The following is a 27,858-nucleotide window of genomic DNA, read 5'->3' on the forward strand; positions in this document are numbered from 1 at the left end:
CCGGATCTTTTATGCTGATCTGAGCCGCATTCTAGCTGCAAACTGACCGGGATCGCCTCCTGATATTCCGAAGCACCTAGCGGTATGGTACTCACGGGACCTAAGGGCAAAAACAAGCCAAAACCCATCAAAGAAGCATTAGCCCGGGCCTCCTCCAAAATGGCGGCGAAAGCCTTAGCAAAGCAGCACGCGGAATCTCCGGTGGCCTCGGATAGCGGAGAAGAGGAAGACACAGACTCTAATCTCGGCGGCTCCCCTCCTCTACCCTCCACAGGTATGTCGCAAGCTGCATTCCTGAAACATATGGAATCCATGCTTCAGAAAGCTCTCAAGAACACTTCAGAGCAAATAACAGACAGGCTCTCACGGGAAATTCGTGAGATAGGCCAGCGCACCGCTGATTTAGAGACGAGGGTGGACGACATGGAGCTTACCCTCCAGGAACATACTCAGGACTTCTCGGTGCTCAGGGAGGAGAATGCCACATTACTATCCCGCTTAGAGGATGCCGAAAACCGATCCCGCAGGTCCAATTTGCGCCTACGTGGCATCCCTGAATCAATTGACGATATACAATCCTTTACGACCGCTTTGTTTCAGGAGCTTTCACCCTCCATTCCCATCGAACGCCTCGAATTCGACAGAATTCACCGGGCCCCCACACGCCGTCAACCCGATGGTCCTCCTCGAGACATTATTATTAAGTTGCACTTCTTTCGTACGAAGGAACAACTGCTTAACGCCGCTCGTCAGAAAGAGGAACTGACTTTCCAAACCCACAAATATCAGCTCTTCTCCGATCTGGCTCCTCTGACCATTTCTAAGCGCCGTGCTATGAAGCCCCAGCTGCAAGTTTTACTGCAACATCAAATCAAATATACCTGGAGGTTTCCCTTTGCTCTGCAATTCACCCACTTGGGCCAGCAGCACGCCTGTTCATCCCCTGAAGCCCTTCAACACCTTTTGGAATCCCTTCGTTTGACCCCATCGGCTAAACCTTCGGAGACAGCTTTGCCTCGGACCCCCGCCCGGTCTGTGGCTCATCCATACACAGCTACGCCTAAACGCACATCGCTGGACCCGGCATCGGTCCGCAAAGGGACACCATCACGCCGGCATGAAGATCCTTTCCTTAGTCCGAAGTCTCGTATCCCACGTTGATCTGGTTCCGTGAACAGTGTTTTCTTTTTTCTTCCTCCTTCCTCCTCCGTTCGATACGCTCGGTGTGCTCCCCCTGCGTTCGAGGGTTCCAGACTTATATATCCGTCTTGTAACCGTAGGCCACTGCCATGGACCCTAACCGACTTGATTTTTCATTTTTCTGTTTTCTTTTAATTTTCCTTTTCGCTATTGTTTTTTTTTCTGTTTTCAGCAGAAGTCTAGGGGTCTACACCGAGGACTGGTCATGGTACCCGGAGTGAGGCGACCCGAACGAATGGTACGCCCTTTACAGGGCCTTCGTTTTAGGTCCAGTCATTCTTTCTTGGTTTGTTTGTTTTCTGTTTTTTGATCCACCTAAACAAGTTCGTTACATGCATAACGGTATTACACTTCACTCCTGCAATACGTAGCACACTCTGCGATTAACGTTCGCTTTAGTTTGTGGCTTCGTTCAGACACTGCGGGCTGTTTGTAAGTTCGTACATTACCCAATATGTTTAAATATTTGCTGTTTATCAAAGGAGGCCCTATGCCTCGCAGTCTTAGCTTATGTGTTTATGGCAAACCGTTTAAGTTCACCTGTTTAAGCTTTAATGTGACGACTTATTTGTCTGATCCGTCTGCGGTGGGGAGTTGTCACTGCTCCCCCACCTTACAGCACTCTTCCTCTGCAGCCGTTTTTTGTTGGCTGCAGGGTTAGCGCGCTATTTAGTCGGGCTATACAATAGTCCTGTTATATTTCTCTATTGTAATGTTATGCCCTACGCCTATTCTCTCCTACTTATTCCTTTCTCTTTCTGTCTCCTCTTTTTCCTCTCTTCTTCTTGCCGCTTTCCTACCTTTTTCCCCTGGCTGGGTTGCCCACAGCTATCTCCTACTATATTTTCATAAGCCCCTCCTGCCGCTCCGATGGCCCCCTTAAATATCCTCTCCCTTAACGTTAAGGGACTAAATTCTCCGAATAAAAGAGTCAAAGCCTTTCGTACCTTTGTCTCACTGAAAGCTGATATTGTGGCCCTTCAGGAGACTCACTTCTCCATCAATAGTACCCCTAAATTTTTCAGCTCCCGTTACCCCCAAGTGTACACCGCCTCTGCTGACTCAAAGCACAGAGGGGTCTTGCTGGCCTTCCACTCTTCTTTGCCCTTCAAAGTGACCACCGAAATCAAGGATCCATCCGGCCGCTATATTATATTGGTTGGCTTCCTGCAGGATGTGGAGACGACCTTGGTTTCCTATTACGCCCCTAATACTAACCCTCTCCCGTTTTTTTCGCACTTACTGCAGGTTGTTAGAACTCTCGTCAAAGGTACGCTCTTCATGTGTGGTGACTCTAATCTAGCTCTTCACCCGCATCTGGATAGATCCCCTTACTCCCCGGACCATTACTCCCCCTCATCACAATTGCGTAAACTATTTCAACATTTCTCTCTTTTGGATACGTGGAGGGAGTGTAATCCTTTAAAGAAAAACTACACCTATTACTCTTACCCACATAACTCTTTTTCCAGAATAGACCATATCCTTGTCCCAGTCTCATCCGCTCCAGTCCTTCAACGCTCAGTTATACACCCCATCACGTGGTCTGACCACTGTGCTGTGATCACCACGGTCTCCTCACTATTATCTCGCCCTACCACAAACACATGGTGCATGAATGAAGCACACCTAACCAATCAGTCCTATTGTCTCGATATTCAATCTGCTCTTGATGACTATTTACTACACAATGTCACCCCCGATATATCACCAACCTTGCTCTGGGAAGCGCATAAGCCGGTAATCAGAGGCACTTGCATTTCTGTTGCCACCCACCTTAAACGTATTAAAAACTCTAAAATACATCAATTAGAATCTGATTTTCACCACTATTTTCTATTGTTTCAGAAATCTCCCTCAGCCACTAATAAGAAACTTCTAGAGAAGGCTAAGCTGGAGCTGGACCTTCTTTTGGCAGAGTCGGCGGACAAATCCATCCGCCGGTCCTGCCATAGGATCTACACCAAGGCCAACAAGCCTGACACTTTCCTGGCACTTCGCCTCAGTAGACCAGATCATGCACGTAAACCTATAAGACTTCGGCTGGCTAATGGCACTCACTCCAGTAACCCTGTTAGGGTACTTTCGGAGTTCCGCAAGCGTCTTGCGGACCTTTATGAAGGGAGAGGGCCTCTTCCCTCTACAGAGGCAGAGGCCCTTTTCCAGGACATACAATTACCCAAACTGCCGGATGCCAGCCGGGAGTCAATAGACAAACCAATCTCGGTTGCAGAGGTTCTTGGTGCTATCAAAACTCTTAAACCTAATAAACGACCTGGTCCAGACGGTCTTCCAAGTATATACTACAAAGAATTCACAACCACTCTGGCCCCACTCCTTGCCAAATCATATAATGCCCTACTAAAACAACAATCCCTTGGTCGTGATACATTGACAGCCATTATAGCCATGCTCCCAAAACCCAACACGGATCATGCCCTTTGGTCCAATTATAGGCCAATTTCTCTTTTAAATTTGGACGTGAAAATCCTGGCTAAAATTCTTGCCCTTAGGCTTAACCCAATTATTGGGGGTTTAATCCATAACGACCAAGTAGGCTTTATTCCTCGTAGACAGGCCAGTGATAATATTTGTAGGATTATCCTCTTGCAACACATAGCAAAATCCCGTAAGATCCCTATGCACCTTTTATCACTCGATATCAGAAAAGCCTTTGACACTGTCTCTTGGCCTTATCTTCACTTCATTCTGGCTCGTTGGGGCTTTGGCCCCAATTTCCTACAATGGGTGAGCGCCCTGTATGCCCATCCACAAGCCTATGTGATGCTATTTGTTGATTTTTGTTTCACTTTGCGGGGGAGTCAGATGTACAACCTATATTTCAATACATGGTCGTGACTTTTTATTACTCCAATGCTCAGCTGGAATGTTCTCTTACGTTTATAATGTCTGTAACTGTGCCTGTTTCTTATTCTTGATTGTTGTCAATAAAATATTTGAACAGAAAAATAACAAACATGTTATACAATTCAATTCAATTCAAATAAGCTGTATTGGCAGGACCATATACATGTTAGCATTGCCAAAGCAGTTGAGTTTCTATAAGAAAAAAGAAGGGGGGGGTACTATAGAAGGGAATATACTTACCTACTCTGTACAGTTGTTTTGCACAGAGCAGCCCCAATCCTCCTCTTTTCGGGTCTCTTGCCTGCGGTTCTGGCTACTCCCTCCTGCCAAGTGCCCCGACAGTAAGCAGCTTGCTATGGGGGCACCCTAGCAGAGCTGCTGCTCTGTGTGTCCATTCAGACATGGAGCCATGGCTCAGCCCCACCTCCTCTCTCTCCTTATTGGCTCACTGACTTTAATAGCAGCGGGAGCCAGTGGCGCCCCACTTCTGTCTCAGCCAATGAGGAGGGAGAGTCCCGGACAGCCGAGATTCTCATGCAACATTGCTGAATCGAGATGGGGCTAAGGTAAGTATTAGGGTGGCTGAGGGGGGCTGCTGCACACAGAAGGTTTTTTATCTTAATGCATAGAATGCATTAAGATAAAAAAAAAAAAAACTTTTGACTTTAGAACCACTTTAATGCATTACCGCAAATGTACTAATGGCCAAGAGTACTTTATATATCAAATTATACATGTTCCACAGTCTGGAGTCCATGCTACTGGTCAGTGGCATTCCAAGAACAACCCTGGACAGCTTTTATGTTTCTTCTTTTCCATGTAAGAACAAACATACAACTGCTTTCACTTTAATTGCAAATGCATACACATAGTTGTTTTTAAAAGTGTGGCAGTGGAAATAGACAGTTTTTTCTGTCTATTTCCTTTGTACTATTAAGTTAGTGTTCATTTAAAGAGTAAGTAAACCCTGATGGGTTTACTTCCTCTTTGATTCCCTGCAAAGGTAAAGCATAATGGTCTACTATGCATCGCATAGTAGTCCATTATGTGTCACTTACCTGACAAAGGAGCCAGCGAAGTCACCGCTATCCCCTGTAGTCCGGAGTATCCATCTTCTCGGTGGGTCTCGCTGCTCCACCGCTGTCATTCGACGAAGCCGCGATGACGTCACCCCTGTGCATGTGCACGGGAGCCGCCACTCGCGGCATATACGTTGACAGCGGCGCGCTCAGTGCGCCTGCACGACGCTGTCTACGGCGCATGCGCCGTAGACAGCGGTGCCTGTCTTTCAGCAAATATCTCCTAAACCGTGTATCTGAATCTAGGCTTACCTGTAGGTCAAAGTAGTTTGTAAGGGTTTACAACCACTTTAAGGGGTTATATGATTGTAGGCTAATAATCTTTGATTTAGCATATGCTGTAGCAAATGATGGTACGGTACTTAGATTTGTTAGGAATGCTATGCCTAACTACTCCAATTAAAGTCTAATGCAAAATCGCACGTGTGAGCTAACTAGGTTGACTAAGGCTTGAGATGACACAAAGTACTTTTGACTGTGAGAGGCTCAGTTAAGGTTAGCCTAAAGCTCAGGTCAGGACTGTGATGTTTAAGGTTGTCCTAGGGATGATTCAATTTGCCTTCAACCAAAAGAAGCTCATATGAGGTCGGTGCAAAGCTCAGGTGAAGTTTGGGAAGTTGGCTGTCCAAGGGATAAGAGAATGTACTCATGACCATCAAAGTCTTGGTGTTTATGAGATTTTCCAAACTGATGAATCTATGTTCGAGGGGGATCAATCCTTCTCTCTTCTCACTAAAAAAAGAAGGAAGTTAAGAATATTGTGAAAGTCACATAAAAATTACAGTATATTTTGCCAAAAAAAAAGAAAAGTGTGTGAAAAAATACTGTAAAAAAGTAACACTTTACCAAGTTTATATTTTAATTTAAGGCTGTCTACCAAGTGGTGCCACAACTATTTTTAGAACTTCCAGAAGTATTCTTTTAGGAGGTGAAATGTGTCCTTGACCTTGAAATTCCAGCTGGTGCCTCCTGACAGGACAACGATATCTACTTAAAAGGAACATTATTTTTGTCCTATTTTAAACTCAGGATGCTGCATCATGACAGTGGGCAGAGTAAAAATGACACAGGTGACGCAGACATGATGTTAATATAGATTAATGATGCAAGGTGATTCCTGGATTTACTGGAAAGAATGATTAATGATCTGTGCATGTCAGCTCAAAAGAAATGAAAAAAAATTTTGAACGTTGTCATAGATTTTATTGCAGGTTTGCTTAAGGTTGTGGATTTTTCCCATTTAACTTACACATATAGATAGGCTTAAAGAAAACTCTACAGAATACTGTCTGTATCTGCTATAAGCTCATAGTGTTAATTCAATGCAGTTTTAGTAGGTTTAGTATAGTATATTCCTTTTTTTAAGATATAACTTACATATTTAAAGTGTCACAATGGGAATTATTTACGAAAGGCAAATCCACTTTGCACTACAAGTGCAAACTAAAAATGCAAAGTGCCCTTGAAATTGCACTGAAAGTGCACTTGGAAGTGCAGTCGCTGTAAATCTGAGGGGTAAAAATGAAATGAGGGGAAGCTCTGCTGATTTTATCATTCAATCATGTGCAAGCTAAAATTATGTTTTTTATTTTCCTTGCATGTCCCCCTCAGATCTACAGTGACGGCACTTCCAACTGCACTTTCAGTGCAATTGCACTTGTAGCGCAAAGTGGATTTGCCTTTCCTAAATAACCCCCATGGTCTTTAACTTTGTGGTGCATGCACATACATTTAAATGTACTCATGTGTGGCCAGGTTTGTAACTGCAGACCAATGGCTCCATAACAAAATGTAAATGGAGCCCCATTTACCTGGATGTGTCCGCTAGTATGTTTATAGGAACATAAAGTATTCCTAAATAGAGGACAGGTAGCAGAAGATTTGTGAGCATAGTCAATGCACAGAAACTTGTACTATGAAAACATTTTTCAGCAAAAATTAGGGTGGCACTGTGGGGAATCAATATTTAAAGCTGGCTTTCAATCAATAAATACACCATAGCATTGAATCATTGAACTGCACCTAATCTAAACATTGGGGGAATTTTTTTTTTTTTTTAGATTTAAGTCCAAATTAAATCTTCCACTTACAAAGAAGAAATTAAATTAATTTCTCTCCTGCAAATACAGGCTGCTCAACACTGGCTCAACCCCCCCCCCCCCCAAAAAGTCTATGCAGAAACCAATAATTTTAGGAGTGTTAATCACCTGTTCCCCTCAGCATTCTGTGGTTCCTCCCGCCAACCTCTATATCACTACAGGACACAGTAGTGACGTGGAGATTGGTGGGTGAAACCATTTAGCGCTGTGTGGGACACAGGAGAGTGACACTACTGGAAATGTTGTTTACTGCATAGACTTCAGCCAGTGATTACAGTTGGTTGAGGTATTTACTTTCTTCCTTACGGGGTCTTCTTTTTTTTTTCAGGTGATACACAGGCGTTATTTTTAGCGCTGTAGCGCCTGAAAAATTCCTGAGTGTGAAAGGGGCCTTAGAATAAAGAATTCGATATGTGACTGTTACCGGTGGCACTCGGGCCATATAGGACGCCGACTCCCAACCACCCCCCCCAGTTTTGCCAAATAAGAAAGCTAATCATAGAAGGATTTATTTTTAAATAAATGACTAACATTTTTTAACATCTTAAAGTGAATAAAATGTTAGTCATATTATTATTTATTTAGGAATAAATTGTTCTACGTGTGTGCACTGTGTGCGGCCCTGGACTAATGGGTGTCTATTAGGTCCCTCAATTTTTGACAAGCATGTGATCAGAGCCTGAGGCTCCAATTGGCTTGTTTTAGGTTGTCCTCTCGGCGTAGAGCACTTTGCCTCGAACCCTCCCACTTTTGATTTTAGCAAATCAATATTTGACATCGCATCACTTCCAGTTTCTGGCTCCTTGTCCTGGCCAATCAGGAGGCTGAAGATTTGGAACCCTGAAAAAAGACCAGGTTAACACGGAAGCTGCTGTGTATTAGGGGACCTATGACTGTGGTGAGTGCGGACCTGGAGGGGTTTGTTTGCACCCCTAAAAAATTTTAGCACCAGCCACCACTGGCTGTTACATTGAATTGCTAGTTTTTGTGTACCTATAAGGTCAGGGATTTAAACTATGGAAGCCATAGTCCCAGTATGACAAGGAAACTAGCATTTTTGGAAGTCAACAATGACAGCCACCAGCAATGACATCCTAGCTGGCTTTGTTTTATTTAAAACTAGACTATGAAAACCCTTTTACAGCTTTTAAGCAAGTTTATTTTCATGGTTTTACTCTGCTGCTTATAAATTTCGTCATGTGTAAGTACCTATAGGAATAATGAAACAGCTCTCAGTTGGAACATAGGAGTTGTTTTGTTTTATTTGAATAGATCCCTCCTGCGGTTTTCTTTGCTGTATCATAGAACGCGCCTACTTTTATACAGCTTATAACTGGAAGTAAAAACAGAGTTTGCATAAGCCATTTTCTTTAGTCTGTATTCATGTCAGCATGCAATGTGCTCCTTCTAAACAGTGGCAGTCAAAATGAATCTTCCAAGTTCCCCATCTGGCTAATTGAAAGCTTATGAAATGGTTCGATCTGCTACAAAAGATAAATATGACCACAACAATGGTAGCCAAAGGCGTTTACTAGAATATCTGTGATGACTCTTTGAAATTGTTAAACAAATGCAAATTGTTTCCATTAAAATCAGGTTATTAGCACCTTACTTCAGAGCAATCAAGTAAAAAGTCTGTTTGCTTATGTGAATATTTGTTATTGTTATGTGTGCTGGTGACTAACCTCTTCATCTCTGCTACCCGCAGCAAAGTTTTACTACACAGATTGGATAAGTGTTTGGTATTCTCATTTTGGAAAATGTTGTCTTTTTTAATTTATGCTCTGCCTGCTTGCAGAACCAATTGATCTGCTAAGCCGTTCAGAGAAACATGCAATCTGCAGTAATTCTTTCATCTGTGCAAAATAGGTATTACATTATTTTTGCAGTTCTTAATGAGGTTGGCACATAAGCATAAATCCCTGAGATTGAATGTGTTAAAGGAATGAACAGTATAGGTGTCATTATAGAGGGTGAAACTGTTGTTCCTTTCTTTGACAATTACTCAGCTGTCGTAATTAGAACTTGCTACTTCTGTGAAAGTATTTTGGCTGAAATTAAGTTCTTGTTTTAACAGGATCCTGTAAGGGTACATGGGATCTGTTCATGATGGCTTATAGTGTAGGTGAAAACAAATGCAAGTGAAACAGTTGTTGTTTTTCAACTGCTTACCCCTGCTAGGTATAATGACCAGAGTTTTGAAAATGTAAAAACCATAATCATCACCTTCTCCCTGTGCATCCTTCAAAGCCTCGTTCCTTGAGTCCCCCTCAACCCTCTGCTGCCTCTTCATCCTGGCACTGGAATTGCATCAAATCTTCTGTCTGGTTGCTATGCTTCTAGTGCATGGTCTATCAACCTGTATAACACGCGTTCAAAGGAAAACACTAAAGGGATGTTATCTCTTATCCCTACCTGATCACTACTAGGGATTGGCGGGGGGTAGGAACCGAGCCAACTTTAGGTTTCCCAAAAGATTGACTCTGCTCTTATTTTAAATAAAACAAAATGCGTGTCTGTCAATGAACCATGCTTTCAGTAGCAGAGTAAACATGACCACAGTCACTTGGTTCAGTAAGCATGGGCAGCTTTGATATAAATCATTCACTGGTTTAACCTTTTGGTGTCTGGGAATGCTATAAATCATTCACTAGTTTAATCACATGGTGTCGGGAATGGGATAGATGCAGCTTGTTTGATTGTGGCTGTTGGTAAGTTCAACCTACTCCTCTTAATTCTCCTCATCCTCCAAGTCCTACTCAGCATCAGGCCCAGAGGTACCTATTAGTCCTAAAAAAATCTGATGTTATGATGCCCAGTACTCTTGCGTGAAGTACAGAAAACCTCCATGTTGTGCTATAAGGAGAATGAGGGGTATAAGAAGGTTGAATAAAAAAAAGAGATTGGATTGCGGTACTAACACTAGTGATCCTATTGGGTTCTGACAGGTGGGATTGCTCCCCCACCAGATCACATTGCTCCCTGGCCAATGGCTGCCAATGCTGATCGGATGCCGGTCAGGTACTGGTTTTCCAGAATTTCCCATTTGGCAGAAGCCGGTGATAAAACCAGCTTTTGTAAAACAGACAGCTGAGAAGGTATCAGCCACACAGGAAGCACAGTGTTTGCAGTGAATTGACTTGTTAATAGACTTGAATAGGTAGAATGTGCATCAAAGTGCAACCAATGTTTAGCACTGCAAATCAAGAAGCAGAGGCTTCATATGAGAGGAAATATTGTTTCCTCTATATAAATGTTGGGGAGAGGAGGAGAGGAGGGGAGCTGAGACTGAGATGGACAAGGAATTGACAGAGCAGATGCAGAAGAAGAGATCTGTGTGAGCAGTGCAGGTGGAGAGGATGCAGAGGTGTCAGGGCTGGCTTAGCCCTTCCTCCTCTGGGCTGGCCGCTCAGCTGTCGGCTAATTGCCAGCTCTCTTCTCCTTCCATAGTTACCAGCTGTTCCCGATGATGCTCGTCTGACCTGCCTATTTAAAGCCTTCCAGCTCACTCTTTCCTTTGCCTTCACGTTGGTCACATCACTAGGAACCATCTCCTGCTGTTTGTTTCAAGACTGGCTTGCTGACATCCCTCCTGACTTCTATCCTGCTTGCAGTTGCTCTCCTTGGATCCCTGATGTCTGGACTGGCTGATTACCTGACCTGGTTTATGAACTTTGGACTGGCTGACTACCCGATCTGGCTACTGGACTCTGGCTATGCTTGACTACGCTTTTTTTCTATTTACCTTTTTATTTTTATTAATAAACAAGTGTGATTTGATTGTACTTCTGTCTCTGTCTGTTTCATGGTTCCTGACAAGAGGTCTGTGTGAGTAGTATGTGGGAGGGCACCAGGAGCTTTGTGATCATTGAGCAGACAGGACGAGAGCCAAAGGAAGAGGAAACCAGGGACTGTGAGCAGAAGAGACAGAAGGAGTGGATGCCGAGGGCTGAGTGAGCAGTGCAGGAGAAGAGGGTGAGGCTTTGTAAACAGTGAGTGGGAACAAGAGGAGAGCATGCCTGGGGCTGTGTAATCAATGAGTGCAAGCAAGAGGAGAGGACACCAGTGTTGAGCTATTGAGAGTGCTGGAGCAGAGTACCTCCCCTAGCTGCCAGGGGTACAACTCCTTTAGTGAGGCTAAAGGCAAGGATACCGAAAAACTATAGACAGATACTGGTGGTAGGGGACTCAACTATTAGAAGGACAGATAGGGCAATCTGTCACAAAGACTGCGATTGATATGTCGTTTACCGGTGCTCAGGTTCAGCACATTGTGGATTGGATGGACAGATTGCTGTTTGGGAAGGACCCAGCTGTCATGGTACAGTACATATTGGTACAAATGACAAAGTTAGAAAAACATGGAATGTCCTAAACAATTACTTCAGTGACTTAGGTATATAATTAATCTATAATAAAGAAAAGGATCTTCAAGTCAATATTTTCAGAAAAACCGAGATTTCCACTGAGCAATTATTCCCCCAGAGGGAGCCATGTGACCCTATGTCGTAACGCGTAGGGGAGGGGCAATCAGACATCATGGCATTCACATCCCAAAGGAGACATTTTGTGTATATCCAGCAGAGCTGTTGCAGTGTCATGGATGTAAAGGTTTAGATCAATGTGGCAAGAGTGTGGTGTGCTCCAAGCACCTTGTAAATGTGAGTAGTATATGGAGTGTGAAAAAAAGTTACTTTATTTTATTATATAAGCCCCTTTTGTTGAGTCCTGGAAAGACTATAAGTGCTGTTTGACATTACTTAAGTGTGGTGTCGCATATTATCAGGTGAGAGCACATTTGATGGGTGAGCACAAGTGATATGGAATAGCGGCACTATAAGGAGATACATGGCAGTAAATGTCCACAAAGGGATGAGCACAAGAAAGCGTTTGTGCATGAAGACACAGCATTTTGTATAGACTTTTTCTCACTTGGATCATATTGGACACTGAGAAATTCCATTTGGGACTGTACTTTTATAGATTTGTTTTAATTAATTTAATACTTTTTCCCACTCAAATAGTATCACATATGGAATCATGTTATTGTAGCATTTGATAATTTATATGTTTTGACATTGTATTGTATTTATTCGTTTGTAAGGAAAAGCACAGTACATTAATGGTACATTCATTTTGTTGAATTGTTTATTTACACTGCTAGGCTCCGTCTGCCCTGTCATAATGCTCGGTTGACCAACTTTCCTGATATGGATGGGGATGACTGGGATGATATTTGGGACTCCTCATTTACTAGACTAAAATAAAATAAAAAGATTGACTAAAATATTTCCTTTCCAGTCGCCTGGCTCGATTTAATTCCTCCCATGCCAATTGAATTCATATCTTTTGGGATTGTAACAACATTTTTGGTTGAATGTAGTACAATGTGTAAAATCTGTCATGAAAATAAACATACTCCCCACTGTGGAGATTTGTTTGCTGGGACTGGTTGACCCCTTGGCCCCTACAAAGGTGATCTAAACTCTCCTAAGCCTATTGTTCTATTATGCCATGAAAAACATTATTCTTTCTTGGAAGAAATCTACTGCCCCAACCATTAGGGTCTGGAAGACTGTGACAAACAAAGCCCTGCTTCTTTATAAGGCTACATATGTCAGTAGATGGGCACTGGAAAAATTTGACAAAGTGTGGGGAGGCTGGATGAGTGATGCATCTACTACATCAGAGAGAGAATAATATTTCTTTGAAAATGCTGTTTATCAATACCATAATACTGCATGAAGTTCTCCATGTTATAAAATGATGGACATAGGTAGTTGATTCGTAGAACATATGGGATCTATTTGTGAAGAGTTTTTCTACATCTAGATGAGGTAGTCAGTAAGGATGGGTGAATGGTTCATCCCAAGCATAAGTTCAGGCCAAATTTTAGCTGTTCGGACGTTTGACGATCATCCCGAACAAACGGTAGTTTGACCATTTGTTCGCCCCCCCCAAACCGACCACAATGCATTGCGGTGCTGAACAGTGCATTGCAAGCCCTGGTTGGCTGAAACCCTTTAGGGGCAGCACAGTGGTGTAGTGGTTAGCACTCTCACCTAGCAGTAAGAAGGGTCACTGGTTCAAATCCCAACCACGACACTATCTGCCTGGAGTTTGCATGTTCTCCCTGTGCCTGCATGGGCTTCCTCTGGGTACTCTGGTTTCCCCCCATACTCCAAAGACATGCAGGTAGGTTAATTGGCCTCTGTCCAAAATTGGCCCTAGTATATGAATGGGGACCTTGGAATGTGGGCTCCTTGAGGGTAGGGACCAATGTGAGTGTGCAATGTACAGGGATAGGGACAATTGTCTCAGACACTCACTCAGAATGGACTTTATCCAATCATGGCTCATTTCCTCCCCACAGTATAAAAGTATTCTTTCAATGGAAGCCATTTTCAGTGTGATTTTGGCATGGAGAGAGAAAGAACAGGGCTCTGTTCAGTGCTATCAGTTTGTTTGCTATACAGAAAAAACGTCAGAGTTTATTCTGACAGAAAAAAACGGTTGTGTGTAAATGGCATAAGCGGACCCCCCAGGCACTTTCCTGGAAGGATATTTTTATTTTTATGCTTTAACTTTAAAAATCAGAAAATCATTGCTCATTTAAAAATAAAGTTTTTTACAAACTTTGTTTTTATTGATACATAACCCCCAGGGCAGGACCCGGACCCCTATAACCATTGTATGCCCAATTACCTGCATATAAGCCTTCAAAGTGGGCACTTTTGATTTTTGACATTTGGACCCCATTAACTTTAATGGGATTTGTTATTCGGGTCCAAACTTTCACAGTGTTCGGAAGTTCTGGTGCGAACCAAACAGGGGTCTGTCAGGGCTGTGCTGGCCACTTGTGCTGATATATAACTCTTTTTTGGTTTTCGATTTTGTACTTTTTTTTCTCTTTGTTGTTTTGTAACTTGACGAGTGTCATGTTTATATTATGTGAAAACTAATACAAATCATTAAAAAAAAAGAAAAAAAACTGTGAGAATAAATTGGGAGTGCTTTAAGGAGATATTAAATAATGGCATTAGCCAGTGCATTCAAAGAGACAACAAATATAAAAGAAAATGTACTAAATACTAATGTGAAAAAAGCATACTAGCAAGAAAAAACTGTCCTTTAAAAAATTTAAGCCCAAAGGGTCACTGTTGGCATTCCAGCACTACAAAGAATCAATAACAAATGTAAGGATGGAATCAGGGCAGCTAAAATAGACTATGAGAGACACATAGCTGAGGAGAGTAAAAAAAACAAAAAACAAAAACAAAAAATGTTTAAATATATTAAGGGTCCATGCACACTAGGCAGCTGAAAATATGCCAGAACCTCTGAAAAAGCAGCTTTAACATGCTCATACTGGCCCAAATTGCACAAGAGTGATGTATGAGTTTTGGGGCATTCGTTTTATAAGCTTTTTTTTTTCAAAAACATACCCCTCCACTAATGTTTTACTATAATCAATGTACATTTGAAAACACTGGGTAATGCTAAACACCACATTTATGAACTTTTATGCACATCTGCCTGAAAGCTCCCCTCAAAATTGCAATTCAGATGTTTTTTTTTCTGCCTGAAAACGCTTGTTTGTAAGTATGTCTGTAAGCCCCAAAATATGCACAGACAATTAGAGCTGCTTATACAGGCTAAAGAAGAAAAAAATGGCAAAGGCTTGTATAAGCAGATTTTATGCCCAGTGTACATGGACCCTAATAGTAAGAAAGCAAGGTCAGAGCATATTGGCCCCATAAAAGATGATCAGCCAAAGTTAGTTACAAATGACACAGAGAAGGCAACTGTATTAACCACTTCAGCCACGGAAGATTTGGCTGCTCAATGACCAGAGCACTTTTTACAATTTGGCACTGCGCTTCTTTAACTGGTAATTGCAGGGTCATGCAATGTCGTACCCAAACAACATAAATGGATATAAATGGAAAAAGACCGTAAATTTTTTAAAAAAATTATATGTTCTACTTTTTGTTATAAAAAAATCCAATAAACTCAATTTTAGTCATACATTTAGGCCAAAATGTATTCAGCCACATGTCTTTGGTAAAAAAAAAATGTCCATAAGCGCATATTTATTGGTTTGCGCAATTTACACAGCTTTTAGTTTATGACTGCCTATCACATTTCTTGAGGTGCTAAAATGGCAGGGCAGTACAACCGCCCCCCCCCCCCCCCGGGCCCCATTTTGGAAAGTAGACACCCTAAGGAAATTGCTGACAGTGATGTTGAGCCCATTGAATATTTTGTTATTTTTTTGTAACAAGTGATATAATAAATACAAACACAATTACACAAAGTTGTCACTAAATTATATATTGCTCACACATGGCATAGTTATATGTGCAAATTACACCCAAAATACATTCTGCTGCTTTTTCTGAGTATGGGGATGCCACATGGGTGAGACTTTTTTGGAGCCTAGCCGCATACAGCAGTGGTGGCCCATGCACTATGGGCACACAGGCGCCGCCCCCCCATCCTTTCAGGACGCCAGGCGCATGGATTCCTATGGTGGGGGTGGGAGGGGGTTGTATTTTTTGAAGCACGTGATTAGAGCCAGAGGCTCTAATAGGTTTCAAAATAGGGTGGGCTCGGGGTGCAGAGAGTAGGTCCTGATCCCACCCAATTGTGTGGCCACAGAAAATAAATTTTCACTATTTTCACACTAACCTTCCTCCCCGCCAATAAGAAGGCAAGATGTTAGACCTGTTTCCTGATTGGCCAAAAGCCAGGTCACCCTATTGGATGCCTGGTGCTTAGGAAGAACAGCAAGGAGACTCGCACAGAAGCCATCGTTCTGAGAGGATCTCCAGCTGACAGTGCTGTGGTAAGTCCCCTTGGCTCTGTCAGAGCCACGCCGGGGGGTGCCAGAGCCATGATACATGCGGGGGTTCCCGTGCCATGATCAGCAGGGAGGTGGGGGGTGCCAGAGCCACAGCTTCAATCCGTGCTTGTGGGGGGATGCTGCCAGAGCTGCAAACCCTGCGGTGGGTCGGTGGACACAGTGACTGCATTTGATGGGCACAATGGCTGCTCCTTTTAATGGGTACAAGTGGTTGCATATGATGGGCACAATGGCTGTGTTTGATGGGCACTAGTGGCTGCATTTGATGAGCACAATGGCTGCATTTGTTGGGTACAATGGCTGTGCTAGATGGGCACAATGGCTGCGCTTGATGGGCACAAGCGGCTGTATTTGATGGGCAAGTGGCTGCATATGATGGGCACAGTGGCTACATTTCATTGGCACAAGTGGTTGCATTTGATGGGCCCAATGGCTGCATTTGATGGGCACAAGTGGCTGCATTTGATGGGCAAGTGGCTGCATTTTAAGGACACAATGACTGCATTTGATGGGCACAGTGGCTGCATATGATGGGCACAATGGCTGTGCTTGATGGGCACAAGTGGCTGCATTTGATGGGCAAGTGTCTGCATTTTATGGGCACAATGGCTGTGTTTGATGGGCACAAGTGACTGCATTTGATGGGCTAGTGCCTGCATTTTATGGGCACAATGGCTGTGTTTGATGGGCACACGTGACTGCATTTGATGGGCTAGTGGCTGCCTTTGATGGGCACCATGGTTGCTTTTGATGGGCACGAGTGGCTGCATTTGATGGGCACAATGACTGCATATGATGGGCGCAAAGGGCTGCATATGATGGCCACATATGGCTGCGATTGATGGGCACAATGTCTTCATCTGATGGGCACAGTGATGCTGAAATTGATGGGGGGGTTTCAGTATTTTTTAGTTTGCGCCCCCCCCCCCAAAAAAAAATTTGAGCACCAGTCGCCACTGGCGTACATGACCCCGAATACCAAGCTACGCCTTTAGCCTTAGAGCGTAACATGGTGATTTCACTTCCTCACTCCTCAGAGTTTTGGAGGCCATGAAATGTGAAGATAGCACAACCCTCCCCTTAATGACCCCATTTTGGGAAGAAGACACTTCAAGCTATTTGCTGAGAGGCATGTTGAGTCCATGGAATATTTTATATTTTGCCACAAGTTTCAGGAAAATTTAAAGTTATCTCTAACTGATATACTGTACAAATATGACATGGTTATATGTGGAATTACACCCCAAAATACATTTAAGGAGATACCACACATGTGAGACTTTTTGGCAGTCTAAGCATGTGCAGGACCCCGAAAACCAAGCATCACCTTCAGGCTTTCTAAGGGCATACATTTTTGATTTCACTCCTCACTGCCTATCACAGTTTTGGAGGCCAGAAATGCCCAGATAGCAAAAAAAAAATTTGTGGCAAAATATAAAATATTCCATGGACGCAACATGCATATTAGCAAATAGCTTGGGGTGTCTACTTTCCAAAAAGGGGTCATTTGGGGGGGTTTGAACTGGCATTTTATGCACATTATTAGAAGCTTATGTCACACATCACCCTCTCTTCTAACCTCTTCAAGACAAAGCCCTTTCTGACACTTTTTGTTTACATGTAAAATATTTTTTTTGCTAGAAAATTACTTTGAACCCCCAAACATGATATATGTTTAAAGCAAAGCCCCTACAGATTAAAATGGTGGGTGTTACAATTTTTTTTTTCAAACAGTATTTGCGCACCGATTTTTCAAACGCAATATTTTTTGAAAACAAAAAAAACACTTTTTTAAATTGTAACGCACTAAAACACGCTATATTGCCCAAATGTTTGATGAAATAAAAAAGATGATCTTATGCTAAGTACATGGATACCAAACGCAACATGCTCGACACAGTGACAAACTATATTCATTTTTAAAAGCATTTAAAATCCTTTACAGGTTAGCACTTTAGATTTACAGAGGAGGTCTAGTGCTAGAATTACTGCCCTCAATCTGACCTCCACGGTGATACCTCACATGCACGGTGCAATTGCTGTTTACATATGAGACCAGACCGACACTTGCGTTCGCCTTTGCGCGTGAGCACGTGGGGACAAGGTGATTTTTTTATTATTATTTATTAAACTGTTTCTTTACTTTTTATTTTTTTTTATCATGTTTATTGTTATCTCAGGGGATGTAAATATCCCCTATGACAGCAATAGGTTGTGACAGCTTCTTTTTTTTTTTTTAAATGGCCACAATAGCCCTAGATGTCTCCTCAGGACAGGAGGGACAATAAAAGCAGGTGTCATGCCTAAATCCATGTTTTATGCAGACATGACATCATCTTTGGGATGTTCTGTTTGGAGGGGTACCAGGGAGGACATACGGAAAATGCCTCTCATGCAGCCAGCTCACTGCATTTCCTTTGGGAAGGTGGGCCATAGCACTGTCTGGAAACAGAAGGGCTCTGATGATCTCTTTCTGGAATTTTAGGAAGGATCCATTTCATCCTGAAGCTTTGTATAGCACAAAAGCATTCAGCAGAGCCCATTGGAAATATGCAGACACTTTTTTATATCAGTGTCTGACCTTACGGGCAATTAGGTACAGCGCCAACAACTGGCTGTTGAGGCCCACCCCTCCCATGTTAAGGTTGTATTCGTGGGCACAGAGGAGTTTCTCCAAAACACCAGTCACCATAGGAATTTGGACTGTCATATCTGCATGATGGGAGGACAGAACGAAAAAATTCCATGAATCCCTCCACTTCACTGCTGACAAAGTATTACATTTCAAGCAGGCTCTCCCCACCTGTCTACGTCGAAACTCTACAAGCTGTTGGGGAAGCCCCGGTGATTAGATTGCATGGTGCCACATGCACCAATTCCACAATCAAAAAGGTGACTAAAAAGTGGCACCCTTGTGTAATAATTGTCAACTTACAAGTGGTACCCCTTTCCGAATAAGGGTGACACCATGTCCCACACAAACTTACCAGCGCTCCCTATGTAGTCTGGGCAGTTCTCCAGCTCTATATGACTATCTCTTCCCTCATAAACCATAAAACTATGTGTATAGCCTGTTTCCCTGTCACAGAGCTTATACATCTTGACCCAATATCTGGCACACTTGCTCGGAAGATACTGTTTGATAGACTAGCGGCCAGAAAACTTAATCAGGGACTCATCAGGGCAGACAACTTGATCAGAAGTAAACAAGGCTGCAAAATGCTGGTTGAAGTTGTTTATGAAGGGCTGAATTTTGTGGAGCCAATCGTATCCAGGGAGGACGACAGAGTTCATTATCATGTCCTGGTCATGGAGGCAGAGAACACAGGCATATGGTGAATTGGGTCAGTGGACCAATATGACCGAAACTCACTTTTTTTAGTTATGCCCATGAGGAGGGATAGACCCAGGAAGGTCTTAAATTTGGAAAACGTAATAGGTTTCCAATATCTGGCAAGGGTCAACTGGGGATTAGTGGTGATGAATTGACCAGCATACAAATTGCATGGTCCACAATAGATCTATAGAGATCTTCCTTGAAAAACAGCGAAAATCAAGTGACGTAAAATCAACTGTTTACAATTGAATTCCAGGTTGGCCAGTGAATGAGGGAAGTACGGGTGCTGTAGAAGTGGTGGGCTCCCAACTGAGATTGGCAAATGCAGCAGGAAGGGCACTATGGGCTCGATGTGCCTGTGTTTGTCTTCTTCTTGGTGACTGTGGGACACTAGTTGTGCTAGCCACCTCACCAGCTTGAACTGCATTTATGGGATCCACCATGTCACCAATTGTTACTGCAGTGCTGGATGTACTAGGCCGTTGGTGCTTGCCAGTTCACCAGAAGGATGAGCGGCACTAGTACTGTCTCTCTGCTCCATACAAGAGCCCTATGGTTCTTGCACCTCAACAACAGCAGAACGGGGTCAGGTACGCGTACGCCTGACCTTGGCAGGGACCACTACTCCGTTGTCAGAGCTATCTGTCAGGGTGCCACTGCTATCTGGTTCATATTCTGAGCCATAATCGGACAGATGGGTGACTTCCTCTTCACTCTCATCTGTCAGACTCAGAAACATGTAGGTTCCTCCACTATTGTACCATCGATTGGACATTTTGGCCTCTAAATTTACTGGTACAGTAGTAAGACTAAAAGAAAAAAAAAAAGCACCTGACTGTCAGCGACTGCTTCAAACACTACCAAAAAAACTGTTATTGTTTGCAGGGATCAGGCCTGACTCTCAGAATGCTGGAGTTAGGTGTTTTTTAAGTTACAGTGATCGATTAATACTGCATTGGGCTGGATGGAGGGGTTAAATGCAGGTGCTAGCAGGTATATGGGCTGAGCCTGCTAACGCTGTGTTTTTGGGAACCCTAAACTACTGGGGACACTAGTATAGATCTGATCAGATCAGATATTGATCCGTTCAGACACTATTCTACTAAGAGAGGTGTATGGTGCGTGTGTGGGTGTTAGCGCTACTGGCAGTAATCTGACACTGCCTGGGGTGACGCAGACCCTGATTGATGCTAAAACCTAACTGGAGGGGGCGTGGCTTGGCGCGCAGCGTGAATGGACGCTGAATAGGAGAGCTCCGGTGTGCCAGGAGATCGTATGCTGAAAAAAGCCTGCAAGCAGACCGAATATGCCCAACCACAACAAGAAGGGACCCCACAATCACTCCCTGCGTTCATCTGGAACCCCTAAGGGCAAGCAGTCAGCGCACGGCCTCAGCAAATACCGCTACAGCGGCGAACACAGCGGCCCCAAGATGGCGCCGACATACAGAGCGGCCGGGAGAGAAGACAGGGAGGATGATGAGATATCCCTACCAGCGTCGGAAGACTCCAGCAGAGGTAACACTGCAACTGACCCACCACTAACATATGCTACCATGACTGAAATAGCAGCTGATATCAAAAGCTCATTCTCTGCAGCTATAACTGACATTAAAACTGAATTGCTAAGACTCACAGAGCAAATAGCGGTGACAGAGAGAGCAGGAAGGAGGAGAGACAGAGCTTTAATGAGACTTGATGATATTTCAGAAACACACTCCACACAGATGCTGGAAATGAACAGACAGATCGAGGACCTTGACAATAGGGGAAGGAGACACAACATTAGAGTGAGAGGTATCCCTGAGACCATCACCCCAGAGCAGATTAAACCTGCTCTGTCCTCCATCTTTAATGGCTTACTGGGCAGGCCTGCTGACTCACCCATAGAATATGATAGGGCTCACAGAGCTCTGCGGCCTAGAGCACAAGACAACAACCCTCCCAGAGACATCATTTGCTGTCTGCCAAATTTTCCCCTGAAAGAGGAGATTCTGCAGAAAGCCAGGACAAATGACCAAATACTTTTTAATGATGACACAGTCCAGATCTTCCAGGATCTCTCACCAATTACTCTGAGAAATAGAAGAGCCCTGAGACCCTTTATTGGCTGTCCTTCAGGAGAAAAGGATTGCTTATAGGTGGAAATTCCCCTTTGCTCTCCAAGCCACATTTAACGGCAAACAACACTTACTCAGAGTTCCGGAAGAATTACCTAAATTCTTTGAAAACCTACATATTGCTCCAATAGATCTGCCTGATTGGTACTCCAAGTACAGACTGCCGCCTCTCATCAACAATGTGATTCCCACATCAGACCCTTCCCCAGCAAAATCTCCCTATCACCTCGGGAGAAACAGAGGAAGTTCCTCCAGGCGCAGCTACTCCTCCCCCTCCGCCAAGGGCCCTAGAATGTGATCGCTGTGCTAAAATTGCAGCAATTATCCTTCAATTATGGATGGACGCTATGCTGTATACGAAGACTACGTTGTTCAACCCGAGCCACACTGTTATTAGGTTAGCCACGTGCTGAACCGCTTATGTTAACTGATTCCCCAGTCAGGGGATGTACATACACAACGGATTAATATAAAAATCTCACACCACTAGAGGGAGATGTGGCAGTCAAAAGTTGGTTACGTTAACCTGGTTGCTACAGTTTGGTATGACCGCTCATCTCCTCTGATGAGATCTCCCATGTGTGGTTATATATCTTGACTTACCTACAGTTAAACTGCTACAGACTGAAGTTGCAGAAAATGAATACTGCCCAAGTGCAGAAATGGAATCACTAACCTGAACTAGTTCGCAACCAAGGTTAGGCCGAACGCTCAAATATCGCTAACGATTGTTTTTCCTTTTTTTCTTTCTTTTTCTCCTTCTCATTTTTTACCTTTTATCTTATTTTACCACGCGGTGACGGAGAGAAAGTCACACACTAGTAAAGTTGGTCTTTTTGAAATTAATTGGCCTACGTTTCGGCATCCTTTATAATAGTATTCTGCTGTGAAGAACTCCCACGCACTGAACCTTAAATTGGGAATCAGCCCCACAAAATCGATTGCCACACCACAGGACCATCACTAGTGATAACTGAAGGTAATCTACCTGATAGAAGTTTTTACCTGCACAGCTATTAATTACAGTTGAACGCTTTACATGACCTTACCCGCTCCCAGAGTGGGATGAGCCTATAGCCTCTTTGGATATGACTCGTTACTCAGAAATGGCTATAGTAACACTAACACTTGGCCCTCTGACCTACGCACTGCCCTTACTTTGCAGCACCGTGGACATGAGGGTTTTCAGACTCTAGGTCACCTCTGCTACATTACCGCAGTGCTGCCGAGATGTTGTTCAGATAGGCCGAAATGTGTGCTACATGTTCTATTCCCCTTGGTCCGCTACAAACTGTACCTGCAGATTGTATTTTTGCGACTACAGATAAGATGTTTCGGTTTATCTACATAATGCCTTTTCACATATGCTGCTTCCTTACTCTTCTCTTTTTAGCTCATCATCTTAAATTAGCCAATGATTACAGTCAGGTTTCACATTGCACAACAAAGTTTGAAGGTGGATATCCCACTAGCAAGAATTGTGAGTATGTGTCTTGTTAACAAAGAGCTCAGTTTAGTTTTCTTTTTCTCAAACTAGTTGGAAATGTTTGGGCTGTGTGAACATAACATCATAGAACACACCTTTCAAAAGGTCTTCCTCTATTTGTTTTCAGAATTGCAACTCGTTAGCTGCACCTAGCACCCCCGATTACCCCAACTGATAATCCCAGGCATATTGATGTAATAATACACACAACAAGGCTACAGAATTATATTGATCTCTGCCCAAGCTTCTGTATAGGTCTCCCTGGCAGACCAACCCCCGGAGACACGTTTATAAATCTATTTTACCTACTTACACTCACGGGCGCACCTCCCACCAACCCCCCAGAGTCGTTTTCGGTGTGCAATTACCCACACCGTGTAACCGGCTCAGGATCACTTGTCAGTGCTTCTGAGCAAAGACTCGTGAAGGGTTACCTTACACCCTCCAACCTAATCCTACCCCATCACCCCCGGGTAAGCCCGACCACTACCCTTCCCACTACCCTTACCCTCCCTATAAATCTTCATACTGCCAATACCCCTCCCCCCCCTTTTTTTTTTTTCTTCTAACCCCCCTTCCCTTAGTCTATACCTACAATGGCATACTCCTCTTTGGGGAAATCCCCGGTATTAATATCGCACAACATAAATGGACTCAATACTCCAGAAAAACGATCCAAAGTACTTAGAGAGCTGAAAAAATCGAACCCTGCTATAATTTTTCTACAGGAAACTCATTTTAAAGGCCAAAACATACCCAGACTTACTGACAATACCTTCTCAAAGGCATACCATGCCACGAACCCATTAGCCAAGACCAAGGAAGTGTCCATTTTAGTAAACAAAAATTCCCCCTTTCAAATATCTGACCAACTAACGGACCCGGAAGGCCGTTACCTCTTTCTCAAGGGCACATGGGAAGGCAACCCAATCACTCTGGCGAATGTCTATTTCCAGAACAAGGCACATATTACCTTTTGCAACAAGATAATAGCTGAACTTAAATGGTTCGCCACTGGTTGCATCGTGCTAGGAGGCGATTTCAATATCCCATTATCACCACTACAGGATACATCGTCAGGGTACTCTCACGTATCTTATAAAATACTGAAGAGAATTAAAACTCTCCTACATTCCCTGGCATTAGTCGACTCATGGAGGTTCCTTCATCCCACCGGGAAAGACTTCACATACTTCTCAACGCCACACCAAAGGTACTCAAGGATTGACCTGATTTTTATTTCCCAAAGAGACCTGATTAATTTAACCTCAGCTGATATAGGAATCATTACTATTTCAGACCATGCCCCTACAGCAATCACCTTAAAACTTGACCGGCCTCAAAAGACACCTTTCAACTGGAGACTTAATGCGGCACTTCTCACCGACAAGATAATAACGGAAGACATACACAAATCCATTAACGCTTATTTCACAAACAACAACGATTCTGACACCAACCCACTTATTAATTGGGAAGCCCATAAGAGTGTGATAAGGGGAGATCTTATAAAATGGGGAGCACGTAAGAAAAAAGAAAGAAATAAGGAAATAGCTGACCTGTCCCTTAAAATTGCCAAACTAGAAACACTACATAAGCAATCCCTTACGGCTCAAGCTGCGGAAGAACTAACCCAACATAGACAATCCCTGTTACAAATACTAAATTTCCAATCCCAGAAATCTCTTTTCTTCCGTAAAAGTATATTTTACGAGTTTGGTGATAAGAGTGGGAAACAATTAGCTAGAGCCCTAAGGGATGCGAAGACACAGAACCACATACATGCAATAAGGAACAAAGAGGGCAATTTAGAACACAATCCAGAAAAAATAGCAACACTCTTCCACGATTACTACACAAAACTTGATAACTTACCCCCCCAACACAAACCGACACACGTATCACAACCAAGAGCAGATGTTGTCAAACACTTTCTTTCAGAAAGCAAATTACCCTCACTACAAACATCGGACAAAGATATCTTGAATGAACCTATCACCACCACAGAAATAGTGGAAGCGATCAAACAATTAAAAACAGGCAAAAGCCCCGGCCCAGATGGCTTCACAACATAATATTACAAAACCTTCACACAACTTCTTGCCAAACCCTTACTTAAAGCTTTTAATCATCTAGCTAATAATGAACATGACTCTAACACCCTTTTATCGGCACACATAGCGATTATACCCAAACCAGATAAAGACCATACTGACTGTGCGAACTTTCGGCCGATATCCCTATTAAACATTGATATCAAATTACTAGCGAAAATCCTAGCCAATAGATTGAAACCCTTACTCCCGAAAATCATAGGGCCAGAGCAAGTAGGTTTCATGCCTGGCAGAGAGGCCAGGGATAACATCATTAAGACACTGAACATGATTCATTATGCACGCAATTCCAAACTGGAGGGCCTTCTGGTGTCTACGGACGCCGAGAAGGCCTTCGATAGGGTCTCTTGGGACTATATGTTCGCCACATGTACCCATATTGGACTTGAAGGTAACATGCTAAACTGGATAAAAGCCCTCTACAGAAACCCACAGGCCAAAATAAAAGTAAATAATACACTGTCAAATCTGATTCATATCCGTAACGGTACCAGACAAGGGTGTCCCCTGTCACCGCTCCTTTTTATCCTGACACTAGAGCCACTCATAAGAACTATAAACCTGTCCCCCGACATCAAAGGTTTCACCCTAAATAACAGAAATTACAAAATTGCCGCCTATGCGGATGATTTATTATTTTTTATTACCCAACCACACCTGTCACTGCCCAACCTTATGAAAACCTTCTCCACCTTCGGACACATATCCAATTTTAAGGTGAATCAAACCAAGTCTGAAGCACTTAATCTAAACCTCCCAACTGAAAAGCTCAACACAATTAAAGGAAATTACAAATTCAAATGGGAACGGGACAAGCTTAAGTATTTAGGAATAAAATTACCGCCCAACATAGAATCCCTCTTTTCAGCCAACTTCACCCCTCTGTTGAGATCCATACATAAAGATCTCCAGAACTGGACTTCAAAAGGATTCTCCTGGTTTGGTAGAGCCGCTATATTAAAAATGACAATACTCCCGAGACTGCTGTATCTCTTTAGCGCATTGCCCATCCCAGTACCTAACTCCTTCTTCTCCAAACTATTAGTAATACAAAGAAAATTTCTTTGGGCCAACGGGAATCCTAGAATAAACTTCCACCTTCTATCTTGGCCCAAACATAAAGGAGGACTTGGTCTACCGGACTTCAAAAAATATTACTACGCCACAAACATGTCTAGATTGATTGATTGGCACTGCCATGCCACAACGAAAGACTGGGTTCAATTAGAATACCAACACGGCGAACCACAGTTACTATATTACCCCTGGTCCACACACTCTAAAAACACCAAACGAATAATACATCCACTAGTGGCCAATACATTACATATTTGGCATAAAATCGCCTCCCGTCACAGGCTTGCCACCATACCAGGCCCACTGACCCCGCTGGCCAACAATCCTGACTTCCTGCCAGGTCTCAATCAGAGGCTACTTCCAACCCCTGGCCCGAATTCAAGCTTCTTGGCTATGCACTGTATACATGGAAATAGGGTCAAATCACTGGACACCCTAAAATCAGAACTAGGCAACGCTGCCCCGAACCCATGGTTCTACTTACAGATACAAAGCTTCTTACTCAACAATAAACACAAGCAGTCATTTTATCAAAGGCTGACCCCGCTCGAAGATATATGTTACAAGGGTTCTCAAACTTTTGGAACCACATCCACAGTGTACAAGTGGCTAGCCTCCCCACCACCAAATAGCAGTAACAAACATAAAGAAAAATGGGAAATGGATCTTGGCACCCAGATCAATGATGCTCAATGGGAAAAAGCATGCATTCTTTCACACAAGTGCTCCCTTAGCTCAAGGTATCAAGAAATATCTTATAAAATACTCACGCAGTGGTACATAACACCGGTCAAAACTAAAAAATGGTTTCACACATCTTCAGACATGTGTTGGCGTTGTGAAAAAGATGTAGGCACATTTGTGCACGTGTGGTGGGGGTGTCCCCTGATCCAAGATTACTGGAACAAAATTATTTACTGGATTAAACATATCACAGATTCCAAGATCAACTTTGATGCTGCTGCTTGCTTGCTACACATAAACTCACTTTCTATAGGCAAATATAAGAAGTCATTATCAAGACATTTACTGACAGCAGCTAAGAGTCTAATTCCACTCCATTGGAAATCCAAGCATGTTCCGGGGATCAGGGATTGGCTGGACAGGGCCCACTATATGTATAAAATGGAAGAGGTGGTGGCCATGAAAAAGGAAAACTGTACCCATTTCCATGAAACTTGGCAGCCCTGGCTACTATTTACGCTCTCAAGGGAATACCAGTCTTTTCAGTTATAAAAACTGAAGTAATGCATTTGTAACCACTTCCTGAAATTCTCCGCTCGGTATAGATCTAGTGAAAAATATGAGGTAAACAACACACACACGGACTCCTTTGAGTCCAACCCAGCTCTTTATTCCAATGTCTGGTATGCCATCGATATTATTAATACTACCATTTGTTTCTATAACATTGCCTCTACCCACATCCCCTCCCCCCCTCCCTTTTTCTTTTCTTCTACCCCCTCTATCCCCCATCCTCCATCACCTTTTCCTGACTCCTACTACCTAAGGATTGTATTACAACTTTCCGATATACTTGATGTCAACATTTCATTAATATGCCATGTTTCATGCCATGTTTATGCATACCCCTGGTTTATCTTTTGTTTTCA

Source organism: Lithobates pipiens, unplaced genomic scaffold (genome assembly GCF_037356315.1).
Source record: "Lithobates pipiens isolate NorthernLeopardFrog02 unplaced genomic scaffold, aLitPip1_a1.2 Scaffold_3, whole genome shotgun sequence".
NCBI classification, from domain to species: Eukaryota; Metazoa; Chordata; class Amphibia; order Anura; family Ranidae; genus Lithobates; species Lithobates pipiens.